This window comes from Mixophyes fleayi, chromosome 5 (assembly GCF_038048845.1).
Source record: "Mixophyes fleayi isolate aMixFle1 chromosome 5, aMixFle1.hap1, whole genome shotgun sequence".
In the NCBI taxonomy this organism is placed as follows: domain Eukaryota; kingdom Metazoa; phylum Chordata; class Amphibia; order Anura; family Limnodynastidae; genus Mixophyes; species Mixophyes fleayi.
In genome coordinates this window covers 120,403,712-120,423,309 of record NC_134406.1, presented here as the reverse complement: position 1 = coordinate 120,423,309, position 19,598 = coordinate 120,403,712, and the positions used below count along the sequence as shown (strand labels likewise).

Sequence of the window (19,598 nt, the reverse complement as noted above, 5' to 3'; positions counted from 1 at the left end):
GTTTTATCAACCTTGCCTGACTCTGCGAGTCATTAAAAAATCATTTAGTTCAAAAATCAAGATTTTTTTTAGATGGAAATATTATGTTCAATAAGCATTATCAACCTGAGGCACAGGAGTTAATGTCCCGTTTTGTTTTAAAAGAAAAAATGATCCTTTAAGTATATTTTAAAAGGCTATGAAAGAAAAATAATGGGATTTTGATTCTGTATGAGTTTTTAATGTTTAATTAAAATTTTCTCTTTTGAAAACGAAAAGTAATTGGTTATACTTTTGCACACCAGGGGGGTTTCCCTTTTGGAATTTTAAGCACCACCATTAAATTTCTCACAAAAATTACCCCTATAAGGCCCACTTGCCCCATTGTTTTTAAGTAATTTCTGAAACAATAGTAGCTGTCGGTATTCCCAAAAAGTGATGTTACTCAAGGCAGTTTGGGGCATGTTTCAACCTACAATAACAGGTTCATTTTTGCTGAGCCTGCACTGTGGTAAGTTAGTCCTCTATCTGTTTTAGAGTGAAGGTGTTCTGTATCAGAAGCTATCGTTATACTAGAATGTTGTTGTTTTTCCTGTGGTTATTTTTGTGTTTAATGCTAATGTTGTAAAATAACTTTAAATAAAAAAAATTGTGTTTTCCAGATATGTCTGAAACTGAACAGCCTTCTCTTACTATACGTAATCTGGTAAAATTAATACTAAATTAAGAAGCTTTCAAGAAATAATTTTTATTATTTCACGAGCCAACAAATAATATAAATTGGATAAATATATTCAATTTCCATTACAAAACTGATTCTTTTTTGTTTTGTTTACTTCAATAGTGTTTTTTATTAGTTTTCAAGGATTAAGGGGTGCAGAAAGTAAAAAGAAAGGGGGGGAAGGGAAGGACAAAAAAAAAGAGGGTAGGGGGGTACATAGTGGGGAGGAACACATTAAACAATACTGTATCTATAACACAATGTAGACATGAGGAGGAAATACACTGTTGGTCCCCTCATATTTTGTAAGACTTACCCTGTTCTGGAGACCTCGAGAAAGCTTCTAAGGAGACTGTTGGGGAGATTCTTTAAGCAAAAGTGGTACGGGAAGCATATTAGAATCTACTCGAATTGGGGGCTTTTCCTCTCCTTCCGTAACATAGATGTGCCAGTTGAACCATTTCATTTTCGGGGATGAGGGGGCAATGGAAAAAGGCATCCTGGCTGTCTCCAAATCGAAGCTGTATTGCACCTTGACCACTACTTTTTTGTATTGGAGGTGGCTGTAAGGACTTCCAGCACTGAGCTATGGAGGCTTTCGCGGCAATCAAAATGTGGCCAAATACATATTTAGCAGGCTGTGGAAACTGGGGGTTGGTAATGATGCAATAGCGCGACTTCCGGGGTGGGAGAAAGAGTCTGCGCAGTCACCATTGGCTAATTAGATGACTTGTACCCAAAACGGCTGTTTAAGGGGACAATTCCAAAATACATGTATCAAGTCGCCCAAGATATTATTGCCGCCAGCAAAGTTTCAAATGGGTGGGTGTGGAGTCTAGTTGGAGTGAGATATCATCTGTTGATTAATTTTATAATTTCTGTATGGTTTATAAATTTTGACATTTGAAGCAAATTGGTGAAAATGTTTTCCCATTGTTCCCTGTCCAGTTCAAGATGGAGGTCAGATTCCCACAGCAATTGTATTCTAGTTTTATTTTCTGATTTGGGGGGGGGGGGATAATGATACCAGAAGGATATGCTTGCTCTGTTATCTCCTTTTGTTAATTTTGTATACAGCAAGAGTAGTGGTGAAATAATGGTTAAACCTAGTCTAGGAAGAGCGTTAAACCAGTGTCTTAGCTGTAGGTAATTATAGAATTCCTGGGAAGGATGGTGGAATCTTTCCCTCATTTGTGTGAAAGAGAGTAAGCCCCTGGCCTTCTAGTAAATTAGTAGGTGAGGTTATACCATTTGATGCCCTGGGATTTGGGATTTGTTTAGCGACTGCAGATAAAGAGATATTTTTAGATGGAACTATAGTTATAGGGCTGGCCTCCAACACCTTGTCCCATAATGCCAGGGAGTCTCTGGTTGTCTTTGGTAACCAAGCATTAACAGGACACCAAGCTTTGGGAACCCAGATTAAGTCTGCTACAGGGAAATGTGGGTTAAGAGCTTTCTCCAGATCTACCCATGGATTTTGATGCATAGGAATGGACCAATCCCGAAAGTAAGCAGGCCTCATGATATTTATTCAAGTCTGGTAGCCATCCCCCTCTGTTGTTTGGGCAAACACATGCGAGAGCTAGCTATTCGCGAAGGTTTATGCCTCCAAACATATGTGGTCATCACCGAATGTAGTTTATCGAACGAGAGTTTAGGGATGCTAACAGGGATATTGCAGAATAAGTACATTATTTTTGGAAGTAGCATCATCTTGAAAGCTGCAATCCTTCTCATCCAGGAGACCACGGCTATAAGCATCAAGGATGCTACGTAGAGTCTGCAGTGAAGTCTGCGTGCCAGATACAAAGTGCAAAACTTCCGTCAGCAAACAGACCTAACTTATGCAAGGTATTCTTAATAGTGATACCAGGGAACAAATGTGAGGTTCTAATGGATATGGCAAGGGGCTTCATTGCCAGGATAAATATCAGTAGGGACAACCCTGTCGAGTTCCGTTTGTAATCCTAAATTTATCCGACAGAAATCCGTTGGTGAACACTCTAGTTGATGGGTTGGAGTATAAGGCCAAAATGGCTTTCAAGAATTCTCCCTGGAATTCAAACTGGAGAAGGACCTCTTACATGTAGCCCCAATGTAGTCTATCGAATTCCTTCTCGGCATCAAAGAGAGGACTAAGAGTTCAAATTGGGCTTCTGAAAGCCATTCTATAACATTAAGATCTCTTTGCGTATTGTCCGAAGCCTGACGCCCTCTAACAAATCCCACCTGATCCGGGTGAATCGGGCTCGGGAGATGTCCGTTGTGCCTATTTGCTATCAGTTTAGCATACATTTTAATATCTGAATTCAGAAGAGCAATTGGCCTATAGTTGAGGCATGGTGCAGTGTCCTTCCCTGGCTTGGGTATAGTAACTATTTGAGATTCCAACATTTCGGAGGGAAATTACCCTTGTGCTGTCCCGCATTGAAAAGTTGTTCTAGTATCAGGGCCTGGGGCTTTGTCCCTTGGGGGATTTTTAATTACTGTTTGGATTTCTGCCTGACACCAGGGGGCAGATAGGGTTTCTGCAGTCTCTGAATCTATTGTGGGGATATGTAAGCTACATAGGAAACCATCTATATCTGATGGGGTTGGTTGATGTGGAAAGTTATCTTTCAAATTATAAAGTTTGGCGTAGTACTGAGCGAACATATTGGCAATCATTTTAGGATTCAAAACTTTGTCCCATATCATCCACCAGATGTTTAATTCTGTATTTGTCGCGTTGGGCCCTGCACTTTCTAGCCAGGAGTTTCCCTGCTCTGTTGCCTGCGACATAGAATTTCTGACTAAGTTTCGTCAGAGCCTGTTGTGTTTTTGTCATCAACAGTTTCTAAAGTTGACTTCTAACCTGTGTGATTTCATTCTTCAATTTATTACAGGGGCAGTTCTTATTTTGGGATTCTAAGGTTGGAAGTTTTAATTCCAACTCGGTTTGAAAAGTGAGCATTAGCTCTTTTTAAACGGGACCCCGTCTGAATCGCCACTCCTCTTAAAACCGCCTTCAGAGCGCACCAGAAATTAAAAATATTGGTGTCCCCAGGAGAATTATTTTGACGTTATTGATGGAGAGAATTCTTAAGATCTAATTTGGCTTCCAGGAGTTTCAATAGGTATGATGGCATGCGCCAGGGCGCCAGTAATGGTGCATGGTTAGACCATGACAGTGGTAAAATTTTAATTTGTTTAGTGGCCTGTAGTGTCCACTTATCGGTGAGGGTGAGGTCTATACGGGAATATGAATTATGGACTGAGGAAAAATAAGTGTAATCCCTACCACTCTGTTCTGAGGTTCTCTAAACATCATACAGGACATATTCTTCCAATAATTTAGAGAAAGCTAAAGAGGGTCCAGTTATAGCAGGGGTGTGGGGGCATGGGGAGAAGATGAGGAAGGGGAGGACCTATCTAACCTAGGGTCTGCAACTATATTAAAGCCCCCCACAATAATCAAACTGCCCTCTTTGTGTTTCTCTATTTCCCGGAATACTCCTTTCAAGAAGGGGATTTGTCGGAAATTTGGAACATAAAGGGAGGTCAAGGTCACTGGCCTATTGTCCAACATTCCGATTAAAATCAAATGTCTTCCTGCTTTATCTACTATGCTAGTCTTATGAACATAGGAAACTCTATTACTGAATAATATAACTACCCCATTACGTTTTAAGGGACCATTGACTGTAAAGCAGGTCGGATAATGATTGTCCTGAAGGGTGGGGGGAGCTGCGGCTTTAAAGTGTGTGTCTTGCAGAGCAACTATGTCAGCTTTAAGCCTGTGAAATGAACTTGGGGCAAGTCTTCGTTTATTTGGAGAATTCAAACCCATAGCATTTTGGGTAAGAAAGTTAGCCATTTGCAATGATTAATATGCCTGGAAAAATAAACCATAGAAAATCCAATGTCATGCGGTAGATCTCAGAAAGAGACATCCAAATGCCTTTCAAGGAAGGGAGAATGGTCCATATGTAAGACAGCAGTATCAAGAAGGTGGGTTTTGAGAATGGCAGTTTTGGATATATTAGAGTGTTCCATTTTGAGGTGGGGGGGGGGGGATATAAGAAAAAATAAGGGAAAAAACTAAAATAACCGAACATTGGGTTAGAGTATTTACTGGTACGGGGGAAAAACCAGCAAAATAGTTAACTACGGACGGGCTGAGCCACTAGCAGCTCTCCCCGCTCACGTCAGCCCAGAAGGTTTTTTATTTGTTTTTTGCAAACTGAAATTCAACCATGTTAACGATAAATCAACCAAAGATGCAAGGATATAAATTCCAAATTCTAAACAAAACAATAGAACTTTGGCACAATATATAAATAGTAACTTAACCGTCAAACGTAACTTATGAATAAATAATTAATAGCCTCCCTAGCATCCAGAGATAGAACACGGAGTCCTTCAGCATCCTTCAATACCTACAGTATGTTTTTGGAGTGTGGGAGGAAACCGGAGCACCTGGAGGAAACCCACGCAAACAAGGGGAGAACATACAAACTCCTCACAGATAAGGCCATGGTTGGGAATTGAACTCAAGACCCCAGTGCTGTAAGGCAGAAGTGCTAACCACTACGCCACCGTGCTGCCCCGAATCTTAATGTTGTTCCGTCTGGACCTATCCTCCATGTCTACTTATTATTATTATTATTATTATTATTATTATTATTTATTTATAAGGCGCTACAAGGCATCCGCAGCGCCGTACAGAGACAAACAAAATCACAATACAATGGGAGACAGTACAGTAAACACAGCAACTCAGTACGCTCAATGCACAGCTAGAAAGGGCGGGGAAGGGAGAGGGAGGATCCGAAAACGACGGGGCCCAAGAAGGGGGGCGCGGAAGACAGGGAGACCCCCAGGGGGGAGGAGGGAGCGAAAGTGGACGTAGGGTGGAGGACCTTTGAGGAGGAGGGCTAAGTAGCTGGAGAGCAGAGTTAGAAGTGGTGGAATCAGGAGGAGAGATATCCTCCATGTCTACGAGGTTATCCTGTAGTGTGTGAACTTCTACTTTCAAGTTTTCATGCTCCGTTATGAGCTCGTTATGCAAAGCCGTCAGCTCTTCCATTTTATCTTCAATATGGCTGGTTCGTCCACCCAGCTCCACCACTTCTCGCTTTATCTCCCCAAATGACGTTCTCATTTCTGATAACATTTCAGATTTGAAAAGGGAGAACATGTTCTGCATAGTCTTGTTCGTTATGGGACCCTCAGGATCCAAATCATCTGTGGAGACTTCACGTTGACTAGCTAAATGAGTAGCAGAGAGGGCCCTGCTCTTGGGTATTTCTGACCTCTTGGAAGTGCCAGTGTCTGGAGTGGTAACCTGTGGTTTGAAGAAAAGAACTGCCGATGGGGATGAGTTAGCTTTTAAATTTTTTTTTTGGGAGCTATTCCGAAGGCGATCTAAAGGAGTAGCAATAAAAGATAAGGCCGACCAAGACACCTGCTACACAGAGGAGTGCAAGGGGCTAAATGATATGTTGATAGGGTAACATTAAGTTCACTCGGTTAACATTAGAGATGGTTGAATCAGTAGGTAGGGCGACGTGGGCAGAGGGGCCCAAAGTGGTCACGGCATGGTTGGCATGGGCATGCCTTAGATGGGTAGAAAGCCTGTGGAAGGAGGCCCTTATGTATTGATTTAGGGCGTAACACTTTGCCTTGGGTATCCACTAGGTGTTGCGCAGACCAGCTGCAAGATATTTAAAATAGAGGAGTCAAGCTGGTAATAGGTGCTAGAGAACTTGTTTGAGCCACCTATGAAGGGGGCGATATTGTCACGCTGTAGGTAATACTAAGAGTGCTTCACCTATTAAGTAACAATTGCACAGACAGGTTTGTTTGTCAGATAGCCACTAGATGGCAGTGTGGCCATATATTTGACACAAGATAGGCAGAGAAATAGACGAATAGAGTGAGTTAAGCCTGCAAGTGCCGGTAAATATGCGGCACAATACCTCTTCAAGTAGGCTGGCAACATAGGAGGTGGTCACAGACAGACAGCCTTCTGGCTGGTAGCAGGGATATCACGTTGTATACGGTATCTGCGCTCTTCTCACTGTCTTTACTTGAGTTATATCTCAGCAGCTGCTCTCCCGATCAGCAGACCCCGATCTCCAGTCACAAGCGCCCTTCTCCATCTTTCAGCCACTGACAATCTCCCCACCGTCGGCGAGCACCACACGCAGGCTCCGGTCCGCTGCGTTCGAAGGAACCACTTCAGCGGGCATCACCTACGGGACTCTCCGGATCCCGCACCTTGTCACTTATTCAGCCGGAAGGCTGTCAGTTGGGGTTACCTTGAGGCACTTGTGAGTTGTGTTCCGAACTTGTGCACCAGGAGGGAAAGCGGATCCGCAGCTGAGCTGTACCCGGGATAATACAATGGCTCCCAAACACGCTTCAGCTCAGTAGGCCTGACGGTCTTATTCCTCTCACAGCTAGCCGCTTTCCAAAACACCCATGCCTGAGGAGTGCTTCGGTTCACGGATACAGTGAGGGGGTTTTTAACAAGAATTCTGGGTCTCGGGAACCCGATGTAGCTGGATTTGGACTCCGTTCCACCGGAGCCCACCCGTCTCACGTCCTCTACCAATGTCGTCCAAGCCACATACCCCACAAAACTGAGTCTTAATGGACAATGAAACTGATAAAATACAACTTGTACTATTAGCAGTATTATTACCAGCGTTAATGATTTAGGCTAATATAAAAGGCCTATTTCAAACTAGTTTAAGTTTGAAATGCATCAGCCTAATTATTCATAATTGTTGGAGATGCCTGATGTGATGAAGTTTAGACTGTAATGCCGTTGTATACAATCGACTTCCTTTTCAGGGAAGGAATACATCCTTCCAGTACCCTTCAGGATAGGAGGACTGACAGAGGAAATGATATTGCATACAGCAATGTAAGAAATGTCTTATTTATTCTGTAGAGGCCAGTGAAATAATTGAGCAAGGCCATAGGGTGCATGAACTTAACTTCTACATCACATTCCTCCTCGTCTTTTGATAGTCTAAATCCATTAAACCAATGACTATCATAAACACATGCTATGTATGAATTTCTACTGATTTGTTAACCTATTGACTGGTGATGGCTTCTGATCTGAGAAATGAAAAATGGAACTGAAGTTTTTACCTGAACGTAGTTGCTTTGTTCCTATTGAGTTGTTAGATAAAGGGGTGAAGTGACGAAATCCTCTTGTACCAGATTCTGTTTTTGCCTTGGAAAAGCAGTCTTGTAGCTGCTTGTGTATTTCTGAAAGTGTTTCTTTTGATATTAGCCTGAACTTTATATTTTCAACTCTTGACTTGCAGTAATTTTAAGACTTTTCTGCTGAGTTGATCACATCACCTGTTATTCTCTGTAGGCTCTCTCTGGCAACAAGATGCTTAATTTTTCCACCAATGCCATCACAAGGAGATTTACCGTGACTGGTTGCAAAAGATGCCCATAATGCTTTCAAAACGAAATCTTGATCATGACCGCATAAGTTGAGAAAGTTTTTGCAATTCTTATACTGCCCAGCAAACCCATCACTGACGCAACACATGTTTTTGACAGCAAGAAATGTTTCTTGATGTAATGAATAATTCTGTGTTTCATACACAAATGCTACAAGATACATAAGCTTGTGATGAACAGGTCATCAGACTGGGGAATGTAAGAATAGTGTTCACTAAAGTCCAGGAGAACAATAGCTGTGTCAAGTTCAAGATTGGCCTTCATTTCTTTTAGAAACTTTGTCTTGGCAATAAATGAATAAGGTGCAAGTTTTTATCTTTTATCGATCAAAGTTTCTAAATATTAATCAAATGTTGCAGTGCATCTCACCATCACTGTTCTGATAGTAGATACCCACTGACTGTAAAACTTCATCTTCAGGGTCACAGTCATCGCATTTCTGCAGTAGAATGCTTTTTAATTTTTCACTTGATGGACACTGAGAGCAGTGTCATAGCATGCAGTCTCTGTTATCTTTTGAACAGGCTAAAAAGGTAATTAGGTCCTGGTAGGTCTCCATTCCATATGACAGGCATAAAACAGAAGACTTACATTCTGATGAATTGTACAAACATACAGAATGTGTTCCAGAGGACGCTGCCAACATGCACCATTTTGGGCGCAGCATACAGAATTTTGAGAAGCCTACTTTAATGCTTGTGTAATCTATTTTGAATGCAGCATATAATTCTTTTAAATGAGAAAGTAACAACCTCTTTTACACATGTACATTTTTTTTAAATACTGACTATCCTTTTCTTCTTTTTTCTTTTTCCTGGCATAACTCATAATATTCATCATTTTGGAAAGTTTTTGAAAAGTTCAATTGAGTTTTTTGTCTTTCCTTAAAGCAAAAATTCCCTTTTCGTTAAGAAGCACTCTTGCTTGACAGACTGCATACCTACTAACATTTAATATTTCTGTGACTGGATCACTTATAAATAACTTATTTGTGGCTGGATCATGTAGAAATAATTGTAGAAATGTATTTCAAGCAGAGGTGCAAGCACTAATGTATAATTTAAAATGCACTTATTGTGTTTCATTGGCATGTGTTTTGTATGGAAGTGTCATTAACTGGGTTTGTAACTTTGCCAGAGGAAGTCTGTTTGCTGATAGCAAGAAATGCTAAGTAAGTCTCTGTGACGTTACAAACACCTGGTTAGCCTGTATACCCAGCAGGGGGCGTGATTGCATCTCGGATAATGTAAGTTTCAAGCTTTAGCACATAACGGAGTAGTGTAAATATTGTTAGCTTCGCATTGCATGTAAATCCATATTTGGAAAAGATATATCATATCCTGATACTAAAAATAACTTAGACCTCAGGGGGCTGGCTTACCCTGTGAGGCTGTGTCCAAGCTGTATAAGAAGAGACCTTGTACACTGAAATGTATCATCATTCTTGTAACATCTGACCTGATCACTGGTACCTTCAATCAGTGTGACTGCAATTAAACATCACTTTCTTCAAAGACCTGATTGAAAACGTCTTCCGTGCTGAAAATCCTGTGACCTACAGATTAGACTCAAAATCTAATCAGTGTCCGCTGTCTGAGCTTTGGACCCAACTTCCCAGCACCACCGCTCTGCCTGCTATCCAGCAGCTCTGGCCAGTGTGACAGGCCAGGGGGCCTGTCGCACTGATCCACAGCAACCGTGATCCATAGTAAGCGGTCAGGGGTACCGTAAGCAGTGACAGTTACCCAGATGGAACCCGGTACTGGATGTCGCTAAGGAGTCCAGTGGTGGCAGCATTTGTAAGCCCCTCCTGCTATGGTGTGAGGGCACATTTGGGATAAAGAAAGGGAACGGTGGCAAAGTGAGCCCTGCCTGTTCCCCGCAACAACAGACAGGGTGGCATAGGCGGTCCATCCTGTCACAATTTCCATAACTTTTTTTTTTTTACTCCAAAATGGGCCCTCTATACGCTGTAGGAAGGGCTTACAAATGCTGCCACCTCTGCACTCTTTCACAGCATCCAGAACAGCATTCCTTCTGGGTAACTGTCATTGCTAGGGTACCCCCTTGCTGGTGTACCTGGGCTGGTACCCCTGATCTCTTCCTATAGATCAGGGTTGCTATGGATGGTTCCCTTCTAGCCTATCACTGGCCAGAGCTGCTGGGTAGCGAGCAGAGCAGCGGTACCGGAAAGATAGGTTCAAACCTCAGAACAGCCGGGAACGGATTATAGTTGGGTCTAATCTGTAGGTCAAACGAATTTCAGGATAAAATAAGTTGCCAAGCAGATCTTTGAAGCAAGTGATGATTATTTAGCTCCAGTAGTCCTAAGAAGGACCGTTCACACTGGTTTAAGGATCAAGAGGTCAGAAGAAACAAGAATGATAGATATCCGTACAGCCCAGTGCTGTTTTATACAGTTTTTTCAAAGCCTCGCAGGGGATAAGCCAATCCCCTGAAGTCCGAGTTATTTTTAGTATCGGGATGCAATGTGTTAACCCATACATGGATTTAAATGCAATTTATACTTAACAAAATTTATAGTAATCTGTAATATCCTAAAACACATTGATCAGAAACTTCCTTTCACTTTAACCAGGAAACAGGTAACGGCTCCCTGCTGGACCTTCAGGCCAGAGCAGGCATTTGACACTTCACATCAAAAGACTGTTAGCATTTCCTACTATCTGCAAAACAGACTCACTCCCCACATATGCCTAATTGGAGATTTCCTCTAGCAAAGTTACAGAACCCCAACAAGGCATTTTCTATACCAAAATACACACAATATAAAAAATAAGTACATTTGAAATTATATATAAGTGCCCAGCGCTATTTTCTTTAAATAAATTTATATCATAAGTTATTTAAAGTTGATCCAGCCACACTTGTATTTTTTCTCTTCGTGTCATCAGTGTCATAAATTTTACCATTAATCTTACAGGTTCATCCATATCACATTTAATAGCAGCATAAAATTTTATCTCACTCCTGAGGGACAAAAGTTCTTTTTCTGGAACACTTAATGTTTGGATTAAATCCAGTTTGACCACTTTTGTGTAGCTTTTTCCCACTCTAACACTTTCAACAGGCTGTTCAGTTTGATTTCTGAAAAACACAGAAATTTCTTTAAAGAAAAAAAAAGGTTAATTTACAACATTAGCGTTAAACACAAAATAACCACAGGAAAAAAACATTCTAGTATAACGGTATCTTCCGATACAGAACACCTTCACTCTAAAACAGATAGTGGACTGACTTACCGCAGTGCAGGCTCAGCAAGAATGAACCTGTTATTGCAGGTTGAAACATGGCCCAACCTGCCTTGCGTAATATCGCTTTCATACTGCCGCCCCGGCAATATCCCGGGTTTTTCAAGCCGGGTTTTTGCCGGGGCTCGGAGCGTCCCAGCTCAGAAACACCATTCATACTGCACCTCGGACCCAGGAATTTCCCGGGTTGACCCCATTCATACTGCACAAGTCTGTGCCCTGGCAATTTGTGGGAGTCATCACCAGAGCAGTTTTCATTGGCTGAAAAATGGGGATGTCATTGAAAGGTGACTGTTTTTTTTTTTTTCTTCCAGGGGCTCCCACCGATGACATCATCCTCCAGAGACAGGCAGACAGCCAATCAGCTTGTTTTCTGTGCAACCCGGGTTGAAAAACCCGGGTTGCACCTTTCATAGTGCAGGCAACCCGGGTCCGACCCGGGAATTACCCCTCGATAAATCCTGGGTTGAAGACCCGGGTTTTTAGACCCGGGATTTTTGACTTGTACCATTCATACTGCACCAAGACCCGGGTCGTTTGAGCTCGCCCCGGCAAAAGCCCGGGATTTTGGTGCAGTATGAATGGGGTATTACATTACTTTTTGAGAATGCTGACAGCGACTATTGTTTCAGAAATTGCAGAAAAGCAATAAAGAGGGGCAAGTAGGCCTTATAGGGTAACATTTTTTTGAGAAATGTAATGGTGGTGATTAAAATTCCAAAAGGGAAACGCCTGGTGTGCAAAATTATAACTAATTACAGTCAAGTCCATAAATATTGGGACATCAACACAATTCTCATATTTTGGTCTCTATACACCACCACAATGGATTTGAAATTAAACAAAGAAGATGTGCTTTAACTGCAGACTTTCATCTTTAATTTGAGAGTATTTGCATCCAAATCAGGTGAACGGTGTAGGAATTACAACGGTTTCTATATGTGCCTCCCACTTTTTAAGGGACTAAAAGTAATGGGACAATCGAAGAAAAAGCTATTTCATGGACATGTGTGGGCTATTCCCTCGTTATTTCATTATCAATTAAGCAAGTAAAAGGTCTGGAGTTGATTCTAGGTGTGACATTTGCATTTGCAATCTGTTGCTGTCGACTCTCAATATGAGATCCAAAGAGCTATCACTATCAGTGAAGCAAGCCATCATTAGGCTGAAAAATCAAAACAAACCCATCAGAGGGGTAGCCAAAACATTAGGTGTGGCCAAATCAACTATTTGGAACATTCTTAAAAAGAAAGAATGCACTGGAGGAGAGCTCAGCAACACCAAAAGACCCGTAAGACCACGGAAAACAACTGTGGTGGATGACAGAAGAATATTTTTCCCTGGCGAAGTGAAACCCCTTTACAACAGTTGGCCAAATCAAGAACACTCTCCAGGAGGTAGGTGTATATGTGTCAAACTCAACAATCAAGAGAAAACTTCACAAGAGTGAATATAGAGGGTTCACCACAAGATGTAAACCATTGGTGAGCCACAAAAACAGGAAGACCAGATTAGAGTTTGGCAAACAACATCTAAAAAAGCCATTATGGTTCTGGAACAACATTCTATGGACAAATGAGACAAAGATCAACTTGTACCAGAGTGATGGGAAGAGAAGAGTATGGAGAAGGAAAGGAATTGCTCATGATCCAGAACATACCACCTCATCAGTGAAGCATGGTGGTGGTAGTGTCATGGCGTGGGCATGTATGGCTGCCAATGGAACTGGTTCCCTTGTGTTTATTGATGATGTGACTGCTGACAAAAGCAGCAGGATGAATTCTGAAGTGTTTCGGGCAATATTATCTGCTCATATTCAGTAAAATGCTTCAGAACTCATTGGACGCCGCGCTTCACAGTGCAGATGGACAATGGCCCGAAGCATACTGCAAAAGCAACCAAAGAGTTTTTAAAGGCTAACAAGTGGAATGTTATGCAAAGGCCAAGTCAATCACCTGACCTGAATCCGAATTGAGCATGCATTTCACTTGATGAAGACAAAACTGAAGGGAAAATGCCCCAAGAACAAGCAGGAACTGAAGACATTTGCAGTAGAGGCCTGGCAGAGCATCACCAGGGATGAAACCCAGCGTCTGGTGATGTCTATGCGTTCCAGACTTCAGGCTGTAATTGACTGCAAAGGATTTGCAACAAAGTATTAAAAAGTGAAAGCTTGATTTAGGACTGTTTAGTTTGTTCCATTACTTTTGGTCCCTTAAAAAGTGGGAGACACATATAGAAACCATTGTAATTCCTACACTGTTCACCTGATTTGGATGTAAATTCCCTCAAATTAAAGCTGAAAGTCTGCAGTTAAAGCACATCTTCTTTGTTTCATTTCAAATCCATTGTGGTGGTTTATAGAGCCCAAAATATATGAATTGTGTTGATGTCCCAATATTTATGGACTTGACTGTACTTTTACTTTTTTAAAGAGACAATTTTAATTAAACATTAAAAACTCATACAGTCAATCAAAATCCCATTATTTTTCTTTTTCATAGCCTTTTAAAGTATACTTTAAGGATCATTTTTTTTTTTTTTTAAAAAAGGTACATTTTAACTCCTGTGCCTCAGGTTGATAATGCTTATTGAACACAAGAATATTTTCATCTCAAATAATTTTTGAATTAAATGATTTTTTTTAATGACTCTGTCAGGCAAGATTGATAACTTTTTTTTCTGGAATCCCCACATTGTGATTGACAAAGGATAAACATTTCAAAGTGATATGTGTATTGGGCATCGAGATGCGATTTTTTTTATTTTTTATTTTTTTTTTTTATTTTTTTGTGGCCAAACATTAAAGGGGAATGCAGGCTGCTCTGTCTAGTGTCATTGTTAATGAGGACAGGACCAGAGGGACAGCTATAGAGGGCCCTGGTACTCGTGAGAAAGCGTCACAGCAGTCCTAATTTTTATAAGATCTGAATCATACATTTCCACAATATCCTGTTTAAAGCTTTCTTGGCATTGAGGGAAAGAATAGTGCATGGGGTCTTTTGGGTGTTTAAAATTTGGATCAGGTCAATATCCTTCCGTGTGTTATGCCTTGCTTGTCTGCCTTCGATGGAGAATTGCATTCAACCTGTTTGCAAAAATCTTTGCATAGAGTTTTATTTAGTAGGGAAATAAAGTGGTAACACAGGTATATGGGTCTTTGCCTTTTTGGTGGAAAATAGAAATTCTAGTTTCCACAGATATGGTAGGGCAAGGGGCTCCCTCCAGGACAGAGTTAGACTATGGAGATGGGGGACAAGGATATTGGCAAACCGCTTGTAGTTGGTGACTAAGGAGCCATCTGGTCCTGGGGCCTTGCCTGATTTCTATTATTTTATAGTCTGGGCATTGTCTTCAGGAATAATATCGTTATTAAGGTGTCATGTATTTTGAGGGAGAGATTCGGGTGGTTCTCCTCTTTTAAAAATTGTGTCTGTGAGACTGGCTAATGGGGTCTAGAGTTGAGGGACACTGTGTCATTTTATAGTATTTTTGAAATTTCATACAAATCTTTGAGTCGTAGATTATTGAACTTTTTAAATATCTACTGTCAAGTTGCAGTTCTAGATCTTAGCACGAAGATTAGAGGCTAGTAACTTATCTGCGCCATATATTAGGGAAAACAGGACATAAATAAAATGGGGACATATAAGGTAGACAAAGTAAATGCAGACCTGAAAACAAATGGTATGGAAGGTCCTGTTCATTGCAGAGCTTACATTCTAAGTGGAAGAGGACACAGCTGAAGCAAGAGGCGTAAGGTGTGAGTGGAGATTGGGATAGTTGTGAGTGTGTATTAATGTGAGTAGTATCATTGGGGGATAAGGCAAGTTCTAAAAAAGAGATTAATTTTTAGAAAGCTTCTAAAGATTTGTAGAACTTTGGTAAAGCCTGTTTGAACATGGTATAGAATTCCTTAAGTTGGGTTGTAGCACAGAAGAGAAGTCTTATAGGCGAGAGTAAGAGGTGGTTACCAGAAACAAAACAAGGCACTGGTCAGAGGTAGATCTAAGTGTGTGTGATTGAGAGTAGTTTTATATGAGAATTGAGATGCATGAATGGGTGGCTTTGTGAGTAATTTGAATTGGATTCTGGAGGGCACAGGGAGCCAGTGTAAGGTACTTGTAAACTGGTGCAGCAGATGTGGAATGCTGAGAGAGGAAAATCAGTCTTGCAACAGCATTTTGGATAGATTGAAGTTGGGATATATGGGTGTAGGGAATGCCAGATAGCAGGAGGTTTCAGTAGTCAATACGCATGCTGGGTAAGAAAAGGCAGTGTTTCTAAAGTGTAGTTGACCGGACTGGGAGAGTGTCTGTATGTAAGGAGTAAAGCAGAGGGTGCAGTATAGTGTGACACCAAGTCATCGGGCTTAAGAGAATAAGGAAATTGTGGTAGTATTGACCGTTGGAGAGATTTGAGTGAAGGTGGTGACTAGTAGCGGGGGATGATAAATTCTGTTTTGTACATGTTGAGCTTTAGGTAGCGTTGGAACATCCATGTGGAGATAGCGGAAAGACAGCTGGTTACATGAGAGAGTACAGAAGGAGAGAGGTCAGTTGGAAAATTTGGGTGCTATCAGTGTGTAGAGGTGGTACTGAAGGCTGAATGAGCGAATTAGTACCCAAAGGGAGGAGGTATACAGTGAGAAAAGTTAATGGCCAAACAATGAAGTTATTGTTAATTTCAATTAAATTAGATAATTCAATAATTAGTGAGAATTGTCTGGAATTGTGTGATGTGAAAGGAGTCTTGAAGTAGAAACTCATTGATTCTCCAGTTAGCTCTGGGGAGCTTTAAAGCTGAGTTTGAGAGCGTGATTGCGATAGGATCCAAACAGGTACTGAGGAATATATCGCTGTTACAGAGTGCAGGATCAATTTGATTCTTGAATAATTATGAAAAAGGGAAAATAAGGTATAATCTCTGGACAGGAAGTCTCTGACTCTCCAGCAATCATTTTTAAGTGATTTGCGTTTGAGAAATTCCTGTAGTACATAATATATAAGCTTAAGCAGTGTCCCTGAAACTGAATTAGAGTAATGGATTTAACGCAAGTACAAAAATACCTCCTCCTTTTTTTTTTTTTTTTTCTTTTCTTTCTTTTTTTTTTACTTGATGATGAGTTTGAGACAATCCCTTTCTGTATGTCACAGAACTAGACTAATTGGCATGTTGCTATGCGCGATTACATTTGAAAAAAGTTACTGAGCAGAACAAAACAAAAATCACATTATCAATCAAACATGAACTGGAGCAAATAGGAGACGCACTTATAACATGAAAAAAATAAAATGCTCTAGAACGATCAGACTAATTTTGGTAATGTAAACAAAGAATTTTATGTATTTGTGGAAGGTAAGGGGGTTAAGGGTGGTGTGAAGCCCAGACTTCATTCCGCCACAAGCTGAAAAGTGGAAACAGAGACGAAATGGATAATGATCTTAAGTTTGTGTTTTACGTTGTCATGGAGGGGCAGAGTAGAAGATAATACTTAGGAGTTTTGTAGTGCAGACTAATAGCTAGATAGTTTGGGGCAAGACCACCAAACATGTAGAAAGGTACTGTCGGATGGAAATCACCTCCAGCATCTATTGGAAGCATCAGGAACAATTTTGCATAATTGGGTAGGCATGGATAGCCAGCATAATAATTTGTATGAATTTTGTTTTTTCTTAGTACATATAGAGCTGGATGCGTTACACACCCAGATCTGAGGCCACTCCATTTCTAAGGATTCACAGATTTCAGACTTCCATACAAGGGCATGGGTCAGGGCAGCGAAAGCTTGCCGTATAGTGTGGAGACTAAACCTTTGTTTGAGGCCTGTATCATACAGAGCATTTAAAAGGTGGAGAAAAGTCTGTTTGGTAGGCAGGAGCCATGAGTTTAGTGAAAATTCCTAATCTGTAGGAATTGAAACAAGTTTTTACTGAAGGTAAGAAAATTGGAGTAATGTAATGTGACAAGATGGGCTGCCTATGCCACCCTGTCTGTTGCTGCTGGCAACCGGCTGTGCTTACTTTGCCATCACTCCCTTTCGTAGTCCCAAGTGCGCCCACCTGCCGCAGTAGGAGGGGCTTACAATGCTGCCACCACTGGACTCCTTACCGGCATCAAGAACCGGGTTTATTCTGGGTAACTGACGCTGCTAGTGTACCCCATTACTGGTGTTCCTGGGCTGGTACCCCTGACCGCTTCCTTTTTGGATCAGGGTTGCTGGCCTATCACACTGGCCAGAGCTTCTGGGTAGCGACAGAGCGGTGGTGCTGGGTCCAAACCTCAGAACAGCCGGCAACGGATTAGAGTTGGGTCTAATCAGTTGGTCACAGGAATCGCCATAGAGAAGTTTCCAAGCAGCTCTATGCCTCTCTGTCTGGGGCGAGAGATTTATTTTTTAAATCTCCTGCCTAAATTGACTTCCAGAGACTGGGCGCCGGGGTCTGGCTCTTTTCCCTGACCGAAAATAGTACCAGGGCAGAGCAGCCTGTCGCTACTTAAAGCTATTTGAGCTCCAACTAGGGTCTTTGCTTCTTGGGACCCCCAGGAGGCGCTGCACCTCTTGGACCAATTTGCTTCCAGGAGGCTGTTTAAGTCCCCCCGGCAGCCACTGAAGCTGGCTGCCGGAGAGTGAATGGGATCCAGGGCTGCCTCTGCAGCCCCAGCACAGGGTAAGTACTTTATTTTTATTTTACACATATACATTGCACTTTATTACATTTTCAATACATATATCTACATTTAATACGTATAGTTACGCTAAGCGCCGAGAGTTAACCTATTCAGCGCCGAGTGCTGCAGCGGTGACACATACACCTACACTTAAAATACATTTTTGCACTAGGCGCCGGGGTGTAACCCCTTCCCTGCTGCAGTGCACATATAAATAAAAAATTTATTTTATTTTTAAAACATTTTTATGAAACACTTCTCACGCGGCACCTAGCACCGGTGATTTAACCCCTCTGGCGCCGATTTGCATTTCAAGATGGCCGCCACACTCGTGCAGCGGCCGGTAGTCTGATCCCGACCAAATGTAATGTACAAGTTAGGTTGCTATAGCCAATCTCTTTAATCTTATTACAAGTTACTTATAGGGGCTTATTGTGCCCTCAGCTTTCTAGCTGTTTGTTCCCCTTCTAGTAATAGACTTTCAACGTTACAAAACTACAGCATACTTGCCAACTCTCCCAGAATGTCCGGGAATCTCCCGAAATTCGGGTAGGTCTCCCGAACTCCCGGGAGAGCAGGCAAATATTCCGTAAACAGCATCTTGCTGTCAAAATGACGCGATTCGCGGTGAATCGCGTCCTTTTGGCCCCGACCTTGCGACAAAAAAATGCATTTTGTCACGGGGGCGGGGCCTGAATGACGTGATTCACCGCACCCCATCCCTCCCGCCCTCCAACCACGCCCCCCTGCCTGGGATCTCCCGGAAAGAAGTTTAAAAAGGTTGGCAAGTATGAACTACAGTCATAAAAAAAATTGTACTGGGACTTTTTGCAAACTTATGCACTCAGCAACTTTCTCTGTTCTCACTCAGTTTTATACATTTGTAGTTAGATTCGGTGCAGTAAATTCTAACAATGTGCCTCTGTTATATAAACTCACTTTCTGTTGTCAAGTTTACTTGAAAATGTAGCTCAGAATGATCTGACCATAGGATGCATAAATCCATTGGGACCTGCCAAATCAGCATAGGTTTTTATTTTTGTGTGTGCATGTACCATGTGGAGAAAGGGTTGGCAGATCGGGTAGTGGACAGTAAGTACTAATCAAGTTTAAAAATTCTAAAATAAAAACTGTAAACTGCTTAAAACTTAATGTATACCATTTGAAGCACTTTATCCAGAAATTATAGTCATTAGTTGATACTACTTGTTAAGATGTGATCACAAAGTTACTCCTGCTACAGTCACTCAAGGAGTGTTGCTAAACAATTTTATGAGATAAGGAATATCAGCGGCTTGTGTGAAAAATGGGAGCATTCTAATTTATATTTTATGCATGGAGCTCCAAATTGTGTTGGGGGGGGGGGGGAATATATACAATTCTAGTAAATAAATGACAGGTTTAACTTAGTGTTACTTTATGTGGATCTGTCAGCTTAAATACATAACAATATTTAACAGTAACACTTGCTTGCCCAG

The 19,598-nt window shown here is 41.4% G+C and overlaps 1 protein-coding gene across 1 annotated transcript in view; it reads left to right on the top strand.

The window, feature by feature from the left end:
* The window catches only part of MARCHF6 (membrane associated ring-CH-type finger 6), a 211,393-nt gene that overhangs the window by 32,254 nt on the left and 159,541 nt on the right, over positions 1 to 19,598 (top strand). The gene's annotated exons all lie outside the window — the stretch shown is intronic.